General features: G+C 41.6%; 1 protein-coding gene across 8 annotated transcripts in view; it reads right to left on the bottom strand.

Moving 5' to 3' along the window:
- Positions 1–19,462, bottom strand: part of nrxn2b (neurexin 2b) — a 730,611-nt gene extending 711,149 nt beyond the window's left edge. For 3 of the 8 annotated variants that reach the window (XM_079370951.1, XM_079370950.1, XM_079370952.1), the window contains exon 1: positions 19,064–19,455. The gene's annotated coding sequence lies outside the window, so the exon portion shown is untranslated. Of the gene's footprint in view, positions 1–19,063 lie in introns of all 8 variants that reach the window. The other 5 variants (XM_079370953.1, XM_079370954.1, XM_079370956.1 and 2 more) reach the window with 4 other exon arrangements.
- Positions 19,463–24,133: the final 4,671 nt, after the last annotated feature.

The following is a 24,133-nucleotide window of genomic DNA, read 5'->3' as shown; positions in this document are numbered from 1 at the left end:
ACACACACACACACACACACACACACACACACACACACACACACACACACACACACACACACACACACACACACACACACACACACACACACACACACACACACACACACACACACACACACACACACACACACACACACCTCAACAGTCAGAGGAGAAGAAAAGGCCTTAAGGTCTGAGAAAGCTCTGCAGTGAGCAGGAACATATTTTGCATTTAACACTGCACAAAAGGTAAAGGTCTGTGTCTCCAGATTCAGAATCTCTTTCTCCATTTCTGCTCACTTTCTCGAACCTCTCATCCTTTGCATGCACATGGATATACAGTCAGTGATATGCTCCTGCTCACGTTGCACCCTGAAGGCAAATTCCCTGCCCTCGTGGCATCTTGTGACTTTTTGTGTCTTTCCCATCTCTCCTTCCTTCCTCTCCCTTTTATTATATTCTAATAGGAATGGATGATAGTTGCATTCTCCTCACTCCTCCGCACAGCTTCTCACAATGGGCCATCACTCCCCCCTCCCCACACACACACACACACACACACACACACACACACCCTGCAGCTCCACATCCCATCTCTCTGCGGATACTTCCCCCCGGTGTTCCAGGGGCTGACTATTTGACGCCACGCAGTCAGTGGAGCATATGAATGAAGGAATGCAAGGGTTTGAAAGCAACAGGCCGAACGAGGAGGCAGGCAGACAGAGCGGAAAAGCAAAGCCTCAACCCACATGGGGGGAAATCACCTGGGTTTAAGTATTTCCATGGCACCTTTCTCTTCAATAACATGTAATTCAGGGTAGGTTTTTTTTTTTAACCGACAAACCTGAAAACCGGGCTAAAATCAAACCTATACAATATGGGTCAGGAAACCTCATGTTGACTAAAAAAGCTCAGGGGACACAAATCAAAGGTCAAGATTTGGATTCAAACCTGCAGAATGTGAAGCAAGCTGCACTTCTGCCCAATCCCGCAGAGCTATTTGGTTCCCCCCAGGACATGACTGCTAGAGGTGAATTTTTTCAGCCACCTGTTTTCCTGCCTCCATAAACAAATGCATTAGCCATTCCCAAGACCTTAGTAAATTCATTAAAGCAGCGGGGAGTGGGCCAGGGGGAGACAGATAGCCCCCTCTGCGCAACTGAGTGACGGCCAAGGTGAGCCAATGTCAAACCACAGGTTGCTTTCGGCACCCTCGCCCAAACCTCATTTCCTCTCCGTCTCTGTCTGTCTCTTTTTTTTCCTTTTTTTTTTCCTGGCAGACTTTTCAAGTGTTAAGTGAAAAGCTGGGATGTTTTTTTTCTCCTTACATTTTTCTCCTCTTTCATATTACCAAATGATCTACCATCCACCTCCTCCTCCGAAAATTGCTCCCATTAGCCGAGCCCATTTTCTTCTCATTTCTTTTTATAGTCATCACTTGTCTTTCACCTTTAGCTCATTTCCTCACCTTTTATTTGTCCTTCTCCTTTGACTTGACATGAAAGCCGAAACTAACACAGATAAGAAGAATCCCATTCTTCTGAGTGACTTTCCCTTTTTCTGTACGATAAATAACAATTGCTGCGCAGTAAGAAGAACCACAAGCACACACACAAAGGGATACTGTAGCAAACATAAGCACTGTTTATTCACTAGAGAATTGGCACGATTGGATGTGGGCTTTCTCTACTGTAGTTGGATGTTCTAGGATTTCTTTAATTGTGAGCACAGGTTGTACTACATGTGCCTTCATCTCCCCCTCCATTTTTGTTCTATCCATTAATAATACAGCTTACAGCAGACAGGAGGAGACAGAGGGTTATACATGCATCAAAGAGCCAGGGCTGGGACTTGAAACCTGTGGACTATGAATGGAGGACTGTTGCCTCTGAAAATTGGGGCTCCTGCTCTACCAACTGAGCATTTTAACCATTTTTGGCATTCAGACACATACAGGGGCATCACAGAATAGAGGAATAGTGTGACCTCCACCACTTTCCTCTCATTAGCTTTTTCACATTTTTAACCCGTCAACATTTGGTGTGCATTGCATACCGACAACTGTCATATAGTTGAAGGTCATCGGTCCACAAGATGTTTTTTTAAGCAAATCATAGCATAGCAATGCCAGAATTTGCAATACAAAATCAAGAATGTCATATTGACATATGTTGCTGTTAGATGAAAACAACATGTTTCTTCTAATGTTTCCACAAAAGAGAAAACGTACTGCTCGGCTCATTAAGCCCTTTAGAGACATTTAAATTTATACCAATGAAGCTCAACACGATCGCATTTAAAAAAACATTTTTTGAATTTCTGGGGAAACTTTTTGTTGGCTACTGACTGTTAAAAAAAGTGTCACAGTTGGGCTTTTGCACATCACGTGAGCAACGGAAAAAGCTTAGCGTGTGTTCAGTTTGTTTGGCCTTCCCTTCAGGATGTTGATGTTTTCACAAAGCACTGGTGTGGATGAAGATAGGAGATAAGACAGCAAAGGAGAGGTAAGCAGACCAGCATTTTTATTTGTTTGCACACAAAAAAACATCGAATGCACACTTGCTGTTGCTTCCTTCTCACCTCTCTCTCTCTCTCTGTTTCTGTGACACCCAGCAGCTGTCCCTGTGTAGTGTCTTGGCCTATTAGGGACCATCTGTGTGGGTGGGAAAGGCATCAGCTGCCACATCAGCACACTGACTTTAACCTTCCATAGGTCACAGGTGGTGCCGGGGGACATCAACAGGGCACACATATGCACAAAGTGGATATGCATAAAGGATGTGCATGCAAATCTTTCCCTAAAAAGCATGCATGTGTTTCGAAGAAGTCTTGGTTAAATGGGATTATTAGAAAACTGTACTTCATCTATCATGAATACTTTTCTAATTTGGTTTAATCTCACCTACTTAGATGCATTCTTGCACACTTACACATAAAGAAACTCTGCAGTGTTGCACTATAATTGCACACCGAGCACAACCGCTATCCTGTGATACCCCATAAATCACTCCAGAATTCCATCACTGAAAAACGTCCGAAAACTGCACACGCTGTCAGACCAAATTTATGCACTTCAAAAGAGCTTACATGGATATTCTGCAGCTACCTTAAGTGCAGTAAGAAGCTTGAGCTTAACACGCCATGACCTCATCACGACACACACAACTCACAAAACGTACCATGACCTGACGGCAGCAGCCCAAACATCGGAGGGCTCCAGGCAGCAGTTCTCGCTCTCAGCTTCTATCACAGCAGCCTCAAATCAGACCGTGATTTAAAGATAATAAAAAGACACAACAAGCATTGTTACACACAAGAGCTGGGTATAAACAAGTAAAGGGAAGGCAGGTGGGGGGAAGTTGGAGGAGAAAGTTCTGCACAGTTATCGCTTGGAGGGCTGGTGGCTGTTAATCAGACATAATCATAGTAGTGTTTTCCCACAAGGGCCACAACACCTTCCTACCGGCCTTTCACGAGTCGATAATTAATAAAACGGCAGCTTAAGCCACCAACAGCCCAACAAACACACAAACAACCTTTGTAATGCATTTAGAAATTGGCCTGACTGGCTCGTTTCATGGTTCTTTACGTCCAGTGAGCTGTCATTAATTTTTGCAGCAGCAGTGAGTAAAAGTGTACGCACTGTCCGACAGGTAAACAACGACAAGGGGCCAAACCAGGATAAGAGTGAGAGAGAGACAGAAAGGTGGAGGCAGAGAGGGAGAGGAAAAAAGGCATACACACCACTAATCCATCATAAAAAGCTCAAGCAGCAGTCCTTCTGCAGGGAGCTGTCCAGGGAGCACCACCTCCAACAAGAAGCTACACACACACACACACACACACACACAGAAAGGGAGAGCTGTCCTGGATCTATGTGCTGAAAGAACAGCTCCTCTGTGTTGCAGCAAAAAGAAAATGAGCAGGGGGAGAGTGAGCAGCAGGCCGAGGTCTAGAGCTATCCGAGGTGCTGAAACCCTCTCTCTCTCTCTCTCTCTCTCTCTCTCTCTCTCTCTCTCTCCCTCTGAAACAATTGGCCGGTTTATGTGAGAGCCTGGAGAGTGGCGGCAGGGAGAGGGCTGAGGCGGAGGAGCTGTCCAAGGTAATGAATCAACAGCCTGGCTCTCCTTTCAGCACTGGCTGCATTACAATGCACTAAAAATGCAACAGTCAGACTTCTACTTATAGTTTTCATTATATATTTCCTCGACTTCACAGAGGAGTTTTCTGCTGCTATGGATAAAACTGCCGACTTACTTTTTCCTTTGCATTTGACACGTTGAAAACTTTTTAAGAATTCACAGAAAAAAAGTAAAAGTACAATCAATACTTTCCACGGATTCCAAAAAGACCCTCAAAAGGATTTTCTGTGTGATTCGGTGGAAGTGAGAAACTAAATGCACTTGTTGCTCCTTAAAGATGCTAAAATCACGCCGACTCATGGAGACAAGAACGCCTCTCTCTACTGTCGATTGCATTTCAGAATCTTCAAAAAAGGGACTATGTAATTGTGGAATGAAGCTTGAGTAGCAAAACAGCGGACTGCGTTGTCGAAACGTGCAGTAGCTCATGCCCGAGATGGAGAGCTGATGACGCTAAAGCTCATTGCTGTTATTTTTGATTCTCGCTCTGATTATGCAAAGGAACCTAAACATGTCATCTATCCCTATGATTTCGCCACGCCCAAAAAATCTGACCCTACAAGGACTGGAAAACTGTCTAAATTCATGTTAGTCAAACATAGTTATCAGTCTTTGCACAAACTGTATTTACAGCAACATAAAGAGACTGGTTGAGGAGTCATCTTTTCTCAGACTTTAAGAGCCAAGAGAATATAAATAAGTTTTATTTGATTTCCAAGGCCTGAGAAATCATTATGAAGTAAAAAATGCAAAAAAAAAAGCATTACATCTTAGGGCTAATATCACGCTTACGTTTCATTAATACTGTACTGTGCAATGACTGTGTAAAAAATATTTCTATTTAAAAAGCTGGTTTCATATTCTCCTCAGATGCAATGAGGAAATATGAGTGCAACAGTTTAGAAATCAATGCTGGGAGTTCTGTAGCACAATTAATAATCTATATTTAATTCATAATTGATACCTACACTCAGCAAACATCTAGGTGCAATTAGTGAGACACTGTGAGAGAGCTGGAGTGAGCAAACTATTAAGAAAATGTTGAAAGGTTTATCTACCAAGACAATTTTTAAATTCCACATGAAAAGTAAGACATCTTTGTTCAATAGGAATGTGAGAGTGAAAACCAAGGTAAGCTGACGAGTCTGGCTTTGTGAGGCAGCAGGCATATCGGTGTGGGAGAGATGGAGCGGTGCGTGCCAGTAGAGAACTGTCCGTGGTGCTGAATTGACAGCCCCCCATCTCAAACACTGTGGCAGTGCTGGGAGCTGTCTGTGAAGTATGTGGTGCTGAAGTCTGCCAATGGAGCGTGTGCACAAAGCCTGTCCTTCCTTGATGGTGGTGGAGTCCTCGCAGTGTATCCCACAGTGAATCTTGCACCCATTGTTTCTGGTTCAGCTCGCTCGCTCTGAATCGAGGAGGCTGGAGGTGGTGATGCACTGCGGAAAGTGCCACGAGCACTTAATGACATCAAGGAAGGTCAGAGAAATTCTCCGAGATGCCACTCAGCATTTAACAGTTGGTGGCGGAATTGAGGATATCTGTACAAAGACTAAGAAAGACATGGACATTACTCTTTCAGACACTTTGCAGTTTATTTGGAGGAAGAGTTAGGGTTTTTCTTTATAGACGCAAAAAATATTTTCTCCTCAAGTGGGCTGACTTAGAGTTCTCTTCACTCACCTATCGATGTTAGTGCTTTAAACAATTCACAAGGTTACAGCTGGTCTCACTCTTTCTTTAATTTCCTACTGCTTTCCAATCCTTCCTTCGAATAAATAAAAAACACAAAGAGGATTTTTTTTAATTTAATTTTATTTATTTATTTTTTATTTAATTTTATTTTTTATTTCAAGTTTGAAAATCCAAATACCTGCTTTAAATTGTAGCTAAATGAGTTTATTGTGTCCTTGTATTTGTTTTGTATTGTATTTGGCCTTTACTTTCATTGACATAACCGCTGAAAAATACAGGAAATGGTGGAAGAGAGAGAGGAGGGTGACATTGCACCAAATAGTTGCTAACTAGCAGTAAAAAAAAAAAAAAAACCTGAACCCCACTGACAAGGCAATGCCCACTCAACCAACTCAGCTAACCCATGTCTGGGGTTTTTGAAATTCTTAGAGCTTGTGAGTCACACATTGGGCTTTGCACCATGAATAATTGCTTCTGCAATACTTACATCAAGGACAAAGTGCAGTGGCGACCAGGCCTTCTCCATTGCAGGGCCAAAACTATGGATCTCTCTACCTCCAACCATCCGCCTCTTACCCACTATTGAGGTTTTCAAAACCGACCTCAAAACATACTCAATTGCTTTTAACTTTCCAGCAAACAAAATCCATCGCTCTGTCAGTGTTTGTTACACTGGACTCAAATTGTTTCTTGTTATGTTGTTGTTATCTATTTCTGTCTATGCTTTGTTTTATGTTTTTTTATCTGCGCTGTTCAGCACTTTGGATCAACCGTGTTGTGTGTGAAGTGCTATATAAATAAAGTTGAGTTGAGTTCTTGCCAAGGTACATATCTTTTGGTTGAATTAAATCAGAGTTTAAAATGCTTTCTGGGAAAATACTGTGCTGTGACTTCTCTCTGGAATTTTTTGAGTTGAATTGAAAAATTATACCTGCTTAACACAAGTCACATCGTGCAAGAACAGAAGTTTGAAATGCACAAGTTTTTTTTTTTTTCCTCTGTTACACATCTTTGTTGCATCAATTTTTTTCTGAGGATTTTATCTATGAGGCAAGAGACAAACTCTAGTGCACTGGCAGTTCTTTGAACGTCTCCTTGAGGTTGGCTGCAGAAGCTTCTGAAGTCACCGGCCTGTTTTATATCAGCAGGTATTAACATGTTTCCAGCCAGGTAAAAAGAGCAAATCATGTCTGATGAGCTCTTGTTATTATCGGCACACACTGTTCTGGGATTGAATTCTTCACACTGATTTAAAGACAAAAAGTGATTCATAGTAACGTCCCTGAGCTGACTGGTAGGCGGGCGCCGTGCAGGTCTTTACCTGGTGATAGGTTGAGACAGTATTGTCCAACATGGCGATTGTCATAGACAGACTTCAGTAACTGAGACTTCTTCCACATTTATATAAAGTCTATAGATATAACACAGCTTTGCAGACCTGTATAATAAATATGAAATGACTTCTCTGGTTAGGAAACATCATTTCAAAATTTAAAAATTAAATTTAAAGAATAACATCCAAAAGAGATTCCTACTGAATGTATTCAGACATAAATAATGGAGGACTTGATGTGTTTTTCAAATCTTTAAAAGCAAGTGGATATTGTAAACAGAGAGGACTGCATTGTGAGAATGCAGAGACTTCACTCCTTTTTCTTCACTCTGTGAAGGCAGAAGATGGAGATGTTAATGTTCGAGGAGAGAACAAACACACTCACTCTCTCCTCATTGACTTGCTCCGGGCCACACAGGTGTGACTAAGTCTTATAGATTCATGGCCGATGGCAAAGCAGGGTTACCGAGTGAAGAGTGGGTAACTGGAGCAAAGTGCCCTGCTTGCAGATAGCTGCATCCTTGGAGAGAATGGCTTGGCAAGAGAGAGGGATTTGGATCGATAATGCTGTGAAGAAGTTTGATAGGGCTTTGGTGGGGCCGACTTTAAGCACAGAATTCTGTGGTTTTGGAGAGCATGAGGTCTGCTGGGTACCTGTGATCCTCTTATGTTTTTCCTTTTTTTATTATGTTCTTTCCACCTTTTTGTTCCATTTTTACACAGTGTGTTTCTCAGGTTTTCTGTTAGTCTAGGAGCTATTCACTGTGGTGATATTGATCTTTCTTGGACCATTTCAGGTGTAATATTGGAATCACTAAAGGTGAAACTTAATGTACTTTTGCTTTCTCATTTGGATCATGATTCGTGTTTGTTTCCCATTTCGAAAACCAAAAGGAAAGCACGATTGAGCGAAGGCTTGCTCCATATTTCCAGTTGTTGTACGTGATAGTATTGTGGTTTTGCTGCGTACCCAATGTACGGCCCTTTGCTCATTTCAAACATGTCATTCCTATCCAATAAAGACAAAACAACAAAAATAATATTGTTAAAGTTAGAGCTGCTGAAGTTAAAGTTGCTGATTAAGTGTCATCATGTCTGATTCAGGTGGCAATGTCTTAATTTCACGATAACTTAAAAAAAAAAACTGAACTTAAAAACTTCAAAAATTAATCGATTCAATGTGAAAATATGTCCTCAATTTCAACCAGCAGGCCTTGGCCGAGTTGGAAATCCCTCATAAATTCCAAGGGATCTACTCTGTCAAAACAGGCCAAAGCATCTAGCCTGCTAATACCATCTGTGAAACACACACACACACACACACACGCACACACAGACACACACATTTTCTGTCTCACAGCTTGCTGTACACCAGGGACCATGCCATATTGCAGAGACATTCTAGTGGCTCTTCGGGGGGTGGGAGGCTCAAGTCCTCATACATGTCAGCCTCACAAACAGCCCGGCCAAATGGTGTGTCACACCAGCTTGGAAGAGAAGAGAAAAAATGGACGAGTCCATTTGGAAATGGGAGAGAGACATGGAGACAGAAAGAGGGAGTGACTTGGAAACATTTGAGATGCTAAAGCTCAACAATTAGCACGACTGATGGGAAGAGTGGCTCAGATCCCAAAACAATCACATCAGGACTTATCTGATTCTGAGCAGATTAAGATTCAAAACTTAAGAAGAAGAAGTCCCTCTTGTACTTTACTTAAACTGAAGGTCTGAAATCTAACTCATAGGGAATCGGATTCTTGTGTTGATGGTTGATCAAAGAGTAGAAGAGAAATGCAAATTTAAAGCAGCAGCACAGCTTTAACATCCAAGAACAGAAAGGGACGGCTCCAAAAGACTAAAGAAAAGGCTGCACTGCATCAGAGCGGTTAGTCAGCAAGTCTCACTAAAGCTCTCTGGATGGATGGTTGGATTGAAACGGCTGGACTGAGATGGAGGGAGGGACGGATGGTCTTAGACTTTCTCTCTCCCTCTCTCTCCCCCTTTTTCCTCTTACCATCATTTTGTCACGCTCAGCCTTCACGTCTCTACTTCTCCCCCTTCAGACTGCGAAAGCAGCAGCCAAAGTGGCAGATCGGCACAAATGTGACACAGGCCTCATTTGCCCCTGACACACACGGGGAAAGAAAATCTGTATCAAGACTGGAAAAGCTATTAAAAGCGAAAGATTAAAGAAGGACATGTGGAGAGATAAAAATAAATAGACATTACACATTTTTACCCCCAAAAATAAAGATAGAAAGACACATAGCACCTCTAAAAACACAATAGAGCTAAATGTGATTGAATTTGAGTGCCCATTCCATTCCTGTGTTTCTCCTTTGAATCACAAAATGGTGTCATCGCCTCTCTATTCCTGCCTCATTATGACTGAGAGAATAGCAGTGGGTAATTGTTTGACCCTGCCTGCTCAACCTACGTCCTTGGCTGCTGAGAGTGCTCGATGGGAGAGCCCAACGGGATAAATGGCGACCATTCCCACGCTACCCTGTGGCCGTCTCCAAACAGAGCGGTGTCGTATCGCTGACAAGAAAAGCCTGATGAAGGAACGCCGGCTGCACAAGCCGAAAGCTGCAGCAGCACCTCTCTAAAAAAGGAGCCATTGTGGCCCGCCAAAGCTTTTCCATTTCTGCAGTGAAGTGGCCATTGTGGCACACAGAATAGCCGTCCCTCTCCATCACCCTGGTTGGGGGAAAGTGCTGTTGTGTCTGGGCTGAGTGTGGCCACGGTTGCAGAGGTAGATGCTATCTCGATTTCATGACCCCCATCAGGTCCCTGAGTGCCCCCTGCCGCTCAGCCCATTCTTCCAACAGGTGGGGACAATCCAGACCTCATTTCAGCCGGTGAATAGAGCGTAAGGAACAAGCACTCTCTGGTATAAAGAGAGAGTGCAAACCATCCTACTCTGGAAACCACATCCAGAGGTGGGAAATAAAATCAGCTCTACAACATGAAGCCGACATATACGAAATGATCGTAACCTGCTTTACTCTGATTATCACATATCAGAGAATCAGTTAAGCAGCTCTTTCTTAGGTCAAAAAAGGTGAATGGTAAATGGACTTGAACTTCCACAGCACTTTTATAGTCAGAGTGCTTTTTACACCGCATGTCACTTTCACCCTTTCAGACCAAATTCACACAATGGTGGCCGAGGCCTTGGAACACAAAAGTGTCAGAGAAAAAGTAAATGGCTGGGTAAAGGCAAAGTATTCAAACGTGTTTACTCTCTCAGCTCCTGTGCTCACTTTGTGTTGTTTTCATCCAGTACAAATGTATGAGGTGTTACAAAAATAATCTAATTCATCATCCTGCTTTATACCATCAGGAAAAATGCATCAGTCAATGAGAATATTAGCCATGGAAAATGTACACACATCCCCTTTTAGCTGCATACCTATTCCTCCTGGTAGCTGTTTCATGCATTCAAAATAACTATAAGCAAACGCTTTTCTTTGTGCTTAAAGTCTCATTTGCTTTCATAGGTCATACAGAGGGATTAGTAATAATTTCACACTTTCAAAACCATCTCAAAACTCTTTATCCTGAAGTGATGCATCCACATAAATAGTAGCTATTAGACATTTCAGAACCAATAATCTTATTTCTTTCCATCTTTTCAAAATGCACACAACTCAGTAAAGTAAAGAACATACTACATACTTCAAGATATCTGATGCTGTTTTCAAAGTGGGGTTTTTTTGTAATGAAATGCCACAAGAGGAATGTGATGCGAGTTGTGATATCGAGGAGGTTTTCTCGCATGTGTTTTATAAAGTTTGGACATCGCATTGATCGGGCTGTGGGGGCGGTTCCTCTATAAGTGTTTTTCATTCACGACAGGATGGACAAAAGCCTTATGGATTTCTCAGCGAGGGCTAAAGTCTGATGGAGAACAACAATTCTCTTAAGGGTACTTGACTGCCAGCATTACTTGGGTTTTTTTAGGTGCTCTGCTGAGGGAGTTGGCGAGGAAGTCAGAAGGAGGCGTTGGAGGAAAAAAACAACATAAACAGAGACACTGGGGTTATTAAAACGGTGTCTGGGGAAGCCTGTCTCGCTGTACGTTCGTGGCCTTAACTACAGGTTGTGCATGAGTCATGCTCCATTCTGTGTGGGGGAACAAAAGCATATTTTCTGCATATTTAAAGTGTTGACACTGAACTTCCCTTGACCTGACTGTATTCCTTGCATCTTTAAAAATGTTATCCTATGCTTTGTTGACAATAGCATGAATTAATTAAACATTTTCAAGATAAGAAAATGCCTTTTCAGGATCACTTTACATTTGATCGTATGAAACCCAGTCAGAAAAACCGAGTAAGTAACTGATGGTTATGTCCAGCACAAGGCTTTGTAAGAAAATGCTATTGTGTAGTATATGCAAGTGTTATGCAAACAAATTGCATGATTATGCAAAACTAGAAATAGTGTGGATGAGTGATATCCCAGAGCATACGGATTAGTTACTAACACCCACTCTTCAATTATGAGCATTAAACTCTTAGTGGGTTTTTTTTTTTGTGTCCCGTATTCCTGTTATGCAATCTGCTCCACTTTGAAATAGAATCCTTTCACAGCTAGTTAGCCACATGCTAGCTTGTTCACATAGCCCGGAATGGATGGGTGATAAAATGGGGAATGGAAAAGCTCAATGAGTGGGATTTGCCAAATTCACATAGTGGCTTTCTTTTCCATGTATAACATAATGAAGATGGTGATTCATGCGATTGTATGGCATTGTACAACTGTACACCATGTTGTCAGTCAAAAAGATTAGCGAGACACTTGATAAGCGTTCTTCTGTCAATGTTGAAAAAGTGAACGATGGTCAAGAGCTCGAATTCCACGGCTGGCAACTTCTGATTTCTGATTTCAGATTGATGTGAGATTGTATTTCAGTCTGGGTGGTTGCAGGAAAAGTAATAATTTAATCAAGCACAGTCGGTCTTTTGGTTCTTTGGAGACCACAAAATGGTTTGTCTGTTTGTTATTGCATGCATTAGGGTAAAACCTGATGACTGGTGCGTTCACAGGCAATCTATTAAAAGTGCCATCTTAGCCTTGAGGGCTCTCAGCACCCCAGACATACTCATTGGAGAAAAAAAAAAAAAAGTCTTTAAAATTGTTGCGCTCGAGTGAGAGAGAGTCTTTTGATAACTGTATTTGAGTGATTAAGCAAAAAAAATAAAAAATCAACAGATTAAAGCTAAATTTAAGAATAATATCGGCCAATATATTGATATTAGATTATTTTCTTCCCCTATATCAGTACCGGTGTCGGCCCCACAATTCTCATATCGGTAAATCCTGAAAATCTGAATGTAAATGTAGTGACATCGTAATGTAAAACAAAGTAAATTTGACAAACTGTGGAAAACTGCTAAAGCTAGCATTCAAGCCATTTCTAAATAACATAACATTAAAGAGAAAGTAAATCAATGATGTGTTAGTCGCCTTTCTTACTGTAAGTTGAAAACTACCAAACAATATTTTTTAAAGTCTGTCTAGCTACAGATTATAATATGGAACCGAAGACTTGATGCTATCATCAGTAATTATGGGATCCACTCAATAGTTCTATCTTGAAATAAAGATCAGCAAATGAAACAATCGACACACTTCTGAAAAAAACCTGATCAGTCGTGAAAGATAAAAATGGCCTGAGTGAATCTCATACAACAGAAAATGTTACAACAGCACTTGATCTTCCCACTTTGAGCATGGGAGGAACATGTTCACATGGTTAGTTGGGTTTCAGGACGCGCAGTGCACAAGAAGCCACTGATGTTTACTACTGACTCAGAAAGGAAGGACTGTCTTCATGTTGCGGGCGAACATGATACATCATCAGCAAAAGTGAAGCTACATCAGCTAATTGTGTCCAGGACGTGCCCTCCAAATGTTGAGGCAGGGAGTCTGAGCTGATATTTTTAAACCTGAGGAACAGCAGCTGCCTTTGCCCTGGAATAATTAAGGTTAAACAGCTCATTGGCAGATGCTAAAGAGAGACACCTGAAACATAAGCCTGCCCTGAAAACTCTCCAAGTTCTCCAAGCTCCACTTTGGATTCCACTGAGTGTAGTGATAAGGAAGAGGCAGCCTTATCTTCTGTTTCAGGAACTATTGCATAGTTAACCACCTATCCTCATCACTATCGATTACAATGCATTACATGTATTCCCTCTGCAGTAGGCCTACTACACTATGACAATAACACAACAGCAAAATATGCCTTAACTGAACCCCCCTCAGAGGACTTCAGCTCTCCCATCAACCTACCACAGGCCGCCTGTAGTCTGTCTCACAGGTAAATTTTAAACATGTTAACAGAAATAAAAACTTCATATTGTAGTTCTCACAATATTAGCAAAAAAGAGTACTTAAGTAAGGCTCTGTATTTTCTTTCTCTTCCCTGTCTCTGTTTTCTCTCCTCTGTAAGATAAGATAATATCTGACATCACTTTATTGATCTCTAATGGAGAATTCGGGCGTTGCAGCAAACAGAAATCAACAAGTCAAAACAGAATAGAAGAGTAAAATAAACACAAATTATGAAAAATAGCGCTATGAGGGACTTGGGCTGGGAACCTGCAGGTACTGCACTGAACCCCCAACAGCTCTGTCGCGCTCCTTAAGTAGCATGTCCATTAATTGTTTGTGCATGTGTGTATTTCGGGCCTGTGTGTCTAAGAAGCATGCCTCTCAATGATAGAGTGCAAACCAGAAAAAAATAGAAGATACAGAATGAGGAAGTTGAGGCTTCTTCCCATTTAAAAATGTCTTGTCAGTTTACACGCAAGAGAATATATATATACATATATATATTTGTAGAAAATGCATTCAAGTTTAAGTCAAAAAGATAAAAAATGAAACGGGTCCTAATATGTACATGCTGACTTTGTTCTCAGGCAAAAGAAAGATGAGCTGCAGACATGACAAAGCACCATTTTTTCATTCCAAAATTATTAAAACCTATATTTTCACTTTGGAAAGTCTCACCTTGACTGTCGTGCCAAGGATCTCCCTTAAGCCTCTTTAGAAGGTGAGAAATACGCAAATGTTTCAGATCAGACTCTTACAGGAAGCTACAAAGAAGATCTTTATTAATTCATTGACAGTGCCTGCGTGTACTCATCTGAAAAAAGAGGACTGGGATTACAATCATTTCAGAGAAGAACTTCTTCAAAGAAGAAAAAAAAAATCCTTACCCAAGATTCAGACATGCTTACAAGCTGCCAAATGAATTCATGGCCCAGTCTTTGTGCAAGACAGTAGAGTCTGTGGCACAGATCCAGGATTTTTAACACAGCAAGTCTCTCAACTGGTTATCAATTATAAAAACTAAACACAAGATGTTGAGAACATTATAAAAGCTTTGAACTGAACTGGACCCTTTTTTCCTCTAGGAGCCAGAAGCAGGCGTATGAAGTCACTTTAAAACATCATTGCTTTCAAATTAGACCTAAAGGCAAAGGTGATGACACTGAATTCCAAAATATCTAATTAGACAAAATACATTTTGACTGACAATGTTATCACATTAATTCAAAAAATGGGAAATCTGCAAAATTAAAAAAAAAAATAATAACATCAACTTTGAATCCAATAGTCTTCCCACCTTGCCTTCCCCTACAAGACATGTAAAAACTCTGACATTCTCAGTATTAAATGTTCTGTTAGAATGACTCATACCCAATCTCGACACAGATGTCCTCCTGATGTGGCCACACAGCAGGGAGGAGCGTAACTTGATCAGATCAATAGGCCCTACTGTATCCTCCTCATCTTCCTCCTCCTCTTCCTATCTACTGATCATTCAGCTTTCCTTCACTAATCCATCCCTGCAATCACTCAGACTCAATGAGAGCTGCTTCAGTCCATCTCTCCATCATAGTCTCGTCCACCTCCGCTCTGCTCAGGCTCAATCAAAGAAGAAAAGCAATAGAGGGGCGTGCAGACAGATCAGGCCGCACACGTCTTCCCTCATCATGGCCCCCACAGCTAAAATGGAGGGCGTGAGGAGGAGTACAGGGAAATCGTTCATTTTCCTGCTGCGTTTCCTCCCCTTTTTTTCATGCAAGTGTCTTCTTTATAGCTCCCCTAAGCTCCCCTTAACCTCTCTTTTTCTCTGGATGGTGGACAGGCTGGACGGGAAGATGGATGAGGGCCAGACGGCAAGCGGCACAAGAGTGAGTTAATGAGGCAGATTGCTCTCTTTGCAGCCGTGCGAGGGATTACAGGAAGATTACCCATTCTGATTCTCTGCACTTCCAATTTTGCTCTCTTACTCTCCTCTGTGGTAAACTGGAGGGGGGAAGCAGGGCGGGGAGGGGAGGGGCGGGGGGGCCGAGTGAGTGCTCATGTTTTGATAGAGGTGAGATAGAAGACAGTGGCACATCTCGCTGTCAGGGGGGGAAAATGACAGCTGCTCAAAACACTGACCTACGAATAGATAGATTTTCTGACTGATGCCTCCGATGTGACAGCTGCTTGGAGGGCAGCACTTGGCCTAAATATACCCAGCATGAGACTGAATATCTTATAAGTCACAGGAGACCCAGCTCCTTCATCAACTTTATTCTTTCAAAGAAACTTTAACAAACTAGGTCTACAGATTTCACCCACACAAATACATGCAGACATCTCCTTTACCAACTCCTCGACTTCAGATACATGAACCGAAGTGTTCGGCAATAATAACCTAATTATCAAAAGACATATTACTAGCCTAGATAGACTGTATAAAACATGGACGTAGTCTCCGTGATGTCACTCATTACTTTCTAAAGCTTAGATTTAAAGCCAAACTATGGCGGTCTCCATATTGCCAATGCTGTCTCATCAATAAATTTAACTAGCAACCTCCTAGCGGCTATAAATCGTCCGCCTGCCAGTCCGATCAGCCACGCCCTCAATCATGCAGAACTCTTTCGCCGAAGTATAATTAAAATGAATAAGTGATAATGTTTGCTACCTGCAATAAACAAACATTGCACTAACATGAGCTCTACAGACAAACAAAACGTTTTTTGAGCCAGGCGATAAGCACATTAAGTTCTGCTGTCATGAAGGCCATTGTAAAATGGGGCTTTAGGGGCTTTAGCAGGCCGTCTTAAGTGAACACACAATGAACAAGTTGAGCACCCTGAAACCAGCTAAGCTGACATTCACAGCAAATCAGCTACAAACTGCTCGATCTGATTATTTAACCTGTTTAATCATCCAAACTCGAATGGGAATAAATCAAAATGAAAAAAACTGATTTAGTTTTTTCGAGCTCTGATCAGCTCAGTCCCTTTTGTAGCGTTTAAATACAACTTTCTGGTTGCAGCTTTTATACCGGTGATCTCAGTATAAGCTACTCTTTAGGCGGAGAAGAGGCTAGCTGTAGGTTGGACTAATACATCTTGGAAATGGCTAGCTAACTTGCTGAGGCCTTTTGTTGTTGTTGCTGCCACTGGTATTTAGAGAACTCAGGTGCACACTTTAATACGAGACATATTTGAAAGGTGTTGTTTTCTGCAACATTCCCCCGGCATGCTGAGTTCACTCACACTGATTATATTAGAGTTGAAAAGCATGACATTTGTATTCAAGAAAGTTGTTGGAGGCCTCGTGTCAGAGGGATGAGCGGAAACAAAAGAGAAGCACAAGACCTGAAATCCACTTTTTGCACTCACCGAATAACAAACAGTGAAAAGGTCTGGAGAAATTATTCAAATTGCGGGGGAATTTGCAATTATTATAAGTCATCTCAACCCACAAAGGCAATGTTAAGCACCCTTCATGAAGTGCACTGAAAGCTCTGAGAACAAAAGTGGAATCATGTATGCGCCCATTCTCTCCCTGCAGTGTGTTTTATTATAAAGGGGGAGAAGTCATTTAGGTATTTCTAAAGCCATTGTCAAAACTAGACTCGTTAGACTGAGTTAATGGTGGAGTCATTATTGTCAGAAAGTTTTTCTTTTCTTTTTTTTTTCCAGTTGGGAACTAATAGAGTAAGCCAAATTGTGCACAAGAAAAGCAATATCTGTGTTGTCCTCCTTTGGTTGAATTATGATGATGCCCTACAGACTTTTGACCCTGTGGTGATGTGATGTGTCAGAGAAGTCCTTCTAAGTGGCCTTTTGTCCTGGCCTGAGAAGGTAACCAGGAAATGAGTCACCTTGCTTAATTTCTAACACAGGGCTTCATTTGCATTAATAAGACAGCTGGCTCAATAAGCCCTTGTACTTCTTGTGTGTGGCTCAGCCAATCATCCACGCACTGTATTGTATTTTCCTCCTGAAGGTCTTCAAGCAATGAATTCGGGTCAGTCAATCAGAGCTAAGAAACTTCTCAACTCATCAATCTTCTGCCAGCAATACAAGTAATCTCTGTCACTCTTATCCATCAAGGTGTTGACATTATATTGTGTTTTTTCCCCTGTTGTTTTACTTCAATAACGCTCTTTCTTAAAGTAAGATGGAAAGACTACTTTTACAGAGGAACTCAACTTGACAATAGTATGATCAAACGATGAAGGAGGAGTGTGACGGTCGTGAACAAGTTCACACAGCTTCACTATCATGCAGACGAATTTCAGCGACTCTCCCTGTATGTGATGTCTGCTTTCCACCTCTCTCGTCCTCATCATCCACGTCTGCCCCGAACTCCAAACACACAACACGGTTTAATCACTATACGCACACCTAACAGCCCAACCTGTCTTACACAACACGGTTTAATCACTATACGCACACCTAACAGCCCAACCTGTCTTATATCTCAGAACCATGGATCTGCCGATTTGAAGAACTTGGTATTTATCCTCTGGGTTGGAGATTTTGTGTAGAGACCGTTACGCACCCCAGTGGGCGTTTGGCGAGACGGTGGTGTCGCAGGAGTCGCATACAGTCGCAGTATAGCCACGGGAATACAGAGCCCCCCAAATGTCCTCGTACTACACAGAGGAGCGTTACTAACAAATCATACTGATTGCATTTACTTGCTTTGAATTCTTTTGTGGCAGCATTAACACCGCGGAGGGTCTCATGATCACAGCCAGTCTGCGCTTCACTAGCCAATTATAATGCAGCTGTTCTGAAAATAAAGTATACCCTCGGGTGGCCTATTTTCCCATGCAGTAAATATTTGATTTCTCCTATTTTAATGATAAATTCACAATAAATTCCGAAATATAATTCGGACAAATGCAGAGAGTTTTAGATCGATTCCTGCGTGGCTTATGTTCCAGCTAATTTCAATTTTAGAGCTTTGGAGTAAAGGCGAAGTATACGTGCGCATTAAGAAGGCTGTGTGTGAAAATGAGGCCACATCTTTGAAAGATAGAATGTAAAACACGTTTTATTTACATTTCTGTAGTTTATCCAATACTGGATGTGGTCAAATAAAACGATCTCCTGGGTAGTGAGTATCTGAACCTGTAAGAATAACCTCTCAGAAGTCGTCTGGTCATTGCGTAAACAGATCTACGGCGCAAAGAAGCACCCAAACGGACTTTCAACGAGCCCCACGACAATTTCATCCCCTTCCAAATTCCCTCACTGCTCCACCGCTGTGTCACGCGCAGCTTCCAAACATATATGACCGTCATCTCCCCCGCACGGGATTCAACGCGTCTGTTCCGCGAGCCGCAGAAAACAAACACATCCACTCGCCTCCCAAATCTCCTCCAAATATTGACCCGTTACGCATCATTTGCTACTGGCTCCCTCTCAACGGAACAAAGCCAACAATTGTCCATTATTTGCTGTATGAGTGTATTTTTTATTTGTCTTTCCCCTGACATCACCTGTCATGGTTTTGGAGCGCATTTTCAGAAAATCCACAAAGCAAGAAGAAAAGCCACAGAAGCTCTAGTCACAGCAAAGAAGAGAAAAGTCCTTACTTGTGTTTTTGCGGCAATCCTCTCCGTTATTATTCTCCAGACTTGGGAAGGTTTTGTAAATATCCCGGGATAAAGCCTGGATGCAGTTTACGCGCCTGTGTTTTTTGTTTTTTTTATCCAGCGCGCGGAGAAGACCAGAACGCAGGTTTCCTTTCCCCCCTGTCTCCTTCAAGACAGATGTGAACAGTCCTGGCCGAGTCTCTCCACCTGCATCCCTGCTGTCAAGCTAAACACAATGCACATTTTTTTCTTTAACAAATAAAAATCCCTACATTTAAACCTATCACTGGGGCTTTTATTCGGGTACTTCCGTTACCCTTTTTTTCTAGCGGATGTATCTCGATTATTCGAGGGTGACTTGACGCATCTCCACCTGCCTCCACTGGAAGAGAGGAGACACAGCGGCATCAGCAGCATTGGCAGCGGCACCGCACCGAGGAGGCCGCCCACAGAGACACGCCCCGCACCGGCCGGAGAAGGCTACTTCACCCTGGGCGAGGAAACACGGGGGAGGGCGGTGATCCTTAAAATACTCCACTTAATTGTTGTCACATCTGACAGGCAGAGAGGACTACAAAAAGGGTCAACAAGACGAAAGAGTTTGTCATTGTTGACCTAGAGAGGATAGAACAGTGAAAGATCTCTAAGTAAGGGTCTGGGATTGAAATCCAAGGAAAACAATCTGAATTAAAGCACCTGTGATGAGTTTTTAGCTGGTTATTAAACAGACTGATGTCGATCTAGGAACTTTACTTAAACAAGCTAGAGCATCAAGGGAAAGATATGTTGATTTCTATGGAGTTATTTTCAATATTGTATCATCTGGTGCGGGGTGGCTTTCAGAAAGTGAGAAACACGATGCTGTTAAAACAACTTCTGTTGACATTTTCCATAATGAAAAGGTTTTTAAACCTGACTCTAATACATTTATAAAAAATAATGCAGTCCAGCCTTTTGTGTGGTTGTAAATATACAATTAACTGCATTGTCTGAGTCAAAACACCACAGCTACTACTTACTCACTAACTTAATTGCTGAAGATTTACTATGAAGTGCACTCTTGCTATTGTTTGCTAATGGCTGCCCACATCTTCAGACATTTCTGCAGGCAATTATGCAAACAAAACAGTGCACTGTAAGCTGTGTTTGATCCTCAACTTAAAGGGAGGAAAACAACAGACATAGTACTTTGCTCCACAGATGACACATCCTCAGTTGCTTACGAAAAAAGCTCTTTGTTTCCTTCATGATGACGTATGAAATAAGTCAGTAAACAACAGATAAATAAAGAGATTTTGTTCTGTGTTTATGGACTCTGGTTTGGAAGGAGTTTCATTTCTTTTAAACTAAGGCAGGGAATTATATAGATAAAGTTGTCATATATGAATTGTTGTACGCATGTTACTAATAGACAAAACTTAGTTAAAGGTGTAATATCTCAAATGTAACACTAAAATATCTAAATCAATTAAAAATGTACAAAAGCTTTGTTACATGTTTTTGTCGTCGCTGAAACTTATATGACATTAAATATAGAGAATTCCTAAGTTTTATTGTTGTAGACAGACACCATGTTTATCTGCCATGGACACAACAGAAGTGATGCCGAAGACCGTTGCGTAAAGAAGCGGGAGCTGCTGCCGAGAGCTGCCGTACTGTTGCTGATGTGATAAAAACGTCACTTAATGTAATCTCTTCATCAGTTCAGTTCTGCCCGGTCGTCTTGACAACGATAAACTTGAAGACATTTCTATAACTGAAATGGGAATGGAGTAGCAGAAAGTTACTCCCATGATTCCCCACACGCCTCAACATCATCTCTTGTTGCCCGTATGATTGAGAGCCCCCTGGTGGAGGATTTTACAAACTGTCTTACATTTATTTTCAACCAGAAATGTAAGGTGGAAGTTAGAATGTGCATGTTGTATCATCTAACATCATGAGGTAATGAAAGCTACATCTTACAGACAACTTTTTGATTTTATAACTGTGGTCCTTTGATTTGTTCGGGTAACACTAATTATTTTGCTTAACTAATTATCTCCAATATTATATACAGTACATCCACTCTTTTCAAATGTCTTTATGCGCTTCTAATAGTTTCCCAATTCAAACTTCAGTGAGTCACATCTTAAATGAAAAACCTTTTTGAGAGGCACCATTGTTTGTTCAAGTGGAACTTAATTAGTTTATATAATCTGAATTTTCCACAGTTTTACAGCTTCTTGTCTTTTACAGAATCAAATGGATTCACAAATCTCAGGTTTTTTTTTTTTTTTAAGGATTATTTTTGGCCTTTTTGCCTTTATTGATAGGACAGATAGAGTCGGAAAGGGGGAGAGAGTGGGGAGAGACATGCGGGAAAGTGGCCACAGGCCGGACGCGAACCCGGGCCGCCCGCGCGAGGAGCAAGGCCTCGCAACATGGTACGCGCGCAGTCGCTGCCGCTGAGCTATCGCCGCCCCCACAAATCTCAGTTTTGACCTGACTAAAGAGCACTGCAGGATTTTATTCTTGCAGTTGGCTCAGTTTGCAGCCTGAGAGGGAATCAAAAAGAGGCTGGAATTCCTTTTTATTGAGCTGGATCATTTTGGTTCAGCTGCACAAAGAGCTGCTCTTAATTCAGTCACATTAAGTAATATTCTGACTTATGCACATACATCACTTGAATTAACAAATATAATGAAACTATCTTACTATTTCTGAACTAACAATTGCTTTATATTATGTCAGGTATAAAACCTTGAGTAAAAATGTCAGACACTATTGCAATGGTATGGATGCCTTAAATGGACAAGCATCCAATACATTTCATTTACTCCATTTTGTGCTTGTACATCTCTGGGGATATGAGAGGAGTCAAGGTCTGAAGAAAACAACTGTACTCATTATCTTGGGAGAACTGAGTAAAAAATGTATGTGTTTAAACCTTCTTAAGGTTCTATACCATTGTCTATTGATCTATTCCTTTTGTTTTAGTAGGAAGAAATAAAAATCAAGGTTTTTTATCTATAAGAAATTTCTGTATGTGGTGTTATTGATGCTTACAAAGTGCAATGTGTCAAAAATACCTTTGATTGAGGTTTTAAAAAACCCCCAACAACATTTAGAATCTGCGGCTGGGGGGCTCTCAATCAATACTACAATAACAACACATGATGTTGAGACTGGCGGGGAATCATGGGAGTTCTCTCTGCTCGCCCCTCCACTCCCAAAACCAAGCGCCGCGTTGATGTAGTAAAGACGAACATGTTTCCCGATGATGTTTCTCCAAGTTTTCCGAGTTTCATTTACATGAAATTTTTTTTATCACAGCAACAGTACAGCAGCGTTTAGCAGCAGATCACACTTCCTTGTGTAGCAGTCTTTGTTGTAACATCTCGTGTTTCCACGGCAACAATAAACGTGACTCCGTAATGGCGTCCGCTGCAACAAGACACTTCCCGATACAACTATAAAATGAAGGATTTCTTTGACTTTTATGACTGTTTGCAGGAGTTACTGAAATGTTAACAACATATCCAAGATGGCAGACGAAGCAACAGAGTCCGATGCTTTGATGGCCCTTTTTGACTTTTTATCATAATTATGTAAACTGAGCATATTAGCACTTTAAAGTAAAGTGAGTATGCTGACTGGCAGAAAAGAGTGAAAAGCATAGATCCCACTGGTCGAGAAGGGGACAGAATAGAAACGTCATCAGCCCCTGTAGAAAAATGTCCAAATAAAGTCGGGGAGAAAAATGTGGCCGATTACGTTCACACATGCAGCCTACCCTACAAAACATGGAGACATTTCCAATGGTGCACGTATGAGAGAATATAAACGACTTGTGCCCAAACACATCACTTAAATCCGACCTTTATGTTGTGTGAAGGAAACCAGCAGGGCTCCGATTCATAGTTGTTGCTCTTTCTTTTTGACACAACAAGTAAGCTCCCTTTGAAAAAAGCCAATCATTCTCTTTCTGCTGTTACCCTGAGGACTGGCCCATCGCCATTGCTTCTGGCAAAAACAAAGGTGTCACCATTTGCAATGGTCTGAGATGGGAAGACGGTAGGGGTTGGGGGTGGTCCTTTGAGTCAGGGAGACCATTTAAAGCTGAAGCTGCACTTCTCCCCTGCTCTCTCACTTACTCTTTGTATCCTCCGCTCATGGTGTCAAGACACTGAGCTGACAAAGTTCCTCATTAGCCGCTTCCTATGGCCTCACTGTGGTCTGCTACTCTGTTTCGCATCAGTGGGAGAGAGCCACAGAGTTCTGCTCATCATGCCTCACATCATGTCAGCAAATTGTCACAGCAGAAGACTTCCTTCTGGCCAGGTTTTCTGATCTTTGATCTTAGATGGCTGTTGCACTTTTATTTTTATTCCCTGCAGATATATATTTGTAGAAATATCCATATGAAGTATTCAAAATCGGCTAAATAAAAGGCTAGATTACGCCTTAGTGTGCCATCGATCAGAAACCATGGGGGAGCAATTGAACACATATACACTATTGACACATAAATCAATATTATGTCTTTGGAGTACTTTTACAGTGTATCCCATCCATCCAACCATCAGCATGTTCTGCCTTTAAGGTCTGCCGCAGCGTGTCAATGGAGAAATCACAGGCCCAGTCAATGAATCTGGAGGGGGTGTCATCAATCACGGGCTTATTGAGCAGCATGGTGCGAGGAAGAGATGTCAAAAGAATATTGGCACCTCTTGGATTTAATTTTCTCAGGCCTGAATGTAAGGTTGAAAATAGCATGTGTTCGGGTAGGTGGTCAATTATCACTGCAGAAAGTTGAGACTGCATCTGCATGTTAGATAAGCGTGGGAGGAAATACAAAGTCAAACACATCAGATATCTACTCACACTGTAACTACTGGTTCTTTACAAAAACAGATGCCAAAGTGTAAGAGTTGCACAGTTTGTCGACGTCCAATTTGAAACAAACGAGAAAAATCGACGGTTTATTGAATGAAAAGCGACATAATAAAATGTTTTCAAATGAATACAGTGCAGTGACCCTCTCCTTCCACGTAACATTCAGTAATGTTTCCCTGCAATATTTAAATC

Source organism: Symphodus melops (assembly GCF_947650265.1).
Source record: "Symphodus melops genome assembly, chromosome: 20".
In the NCBI taxonomy this organism is placed as follows: Eukaryota; Metazoa; Chordata; class Actinopteri; order Labriformes; family Labridae; genus Symphodus; species Symphodus melops.
Note: the sequence above shows the minus strand (reverse complement) of the source record. Positions and strands in the feature narration are given on the sequence as shown.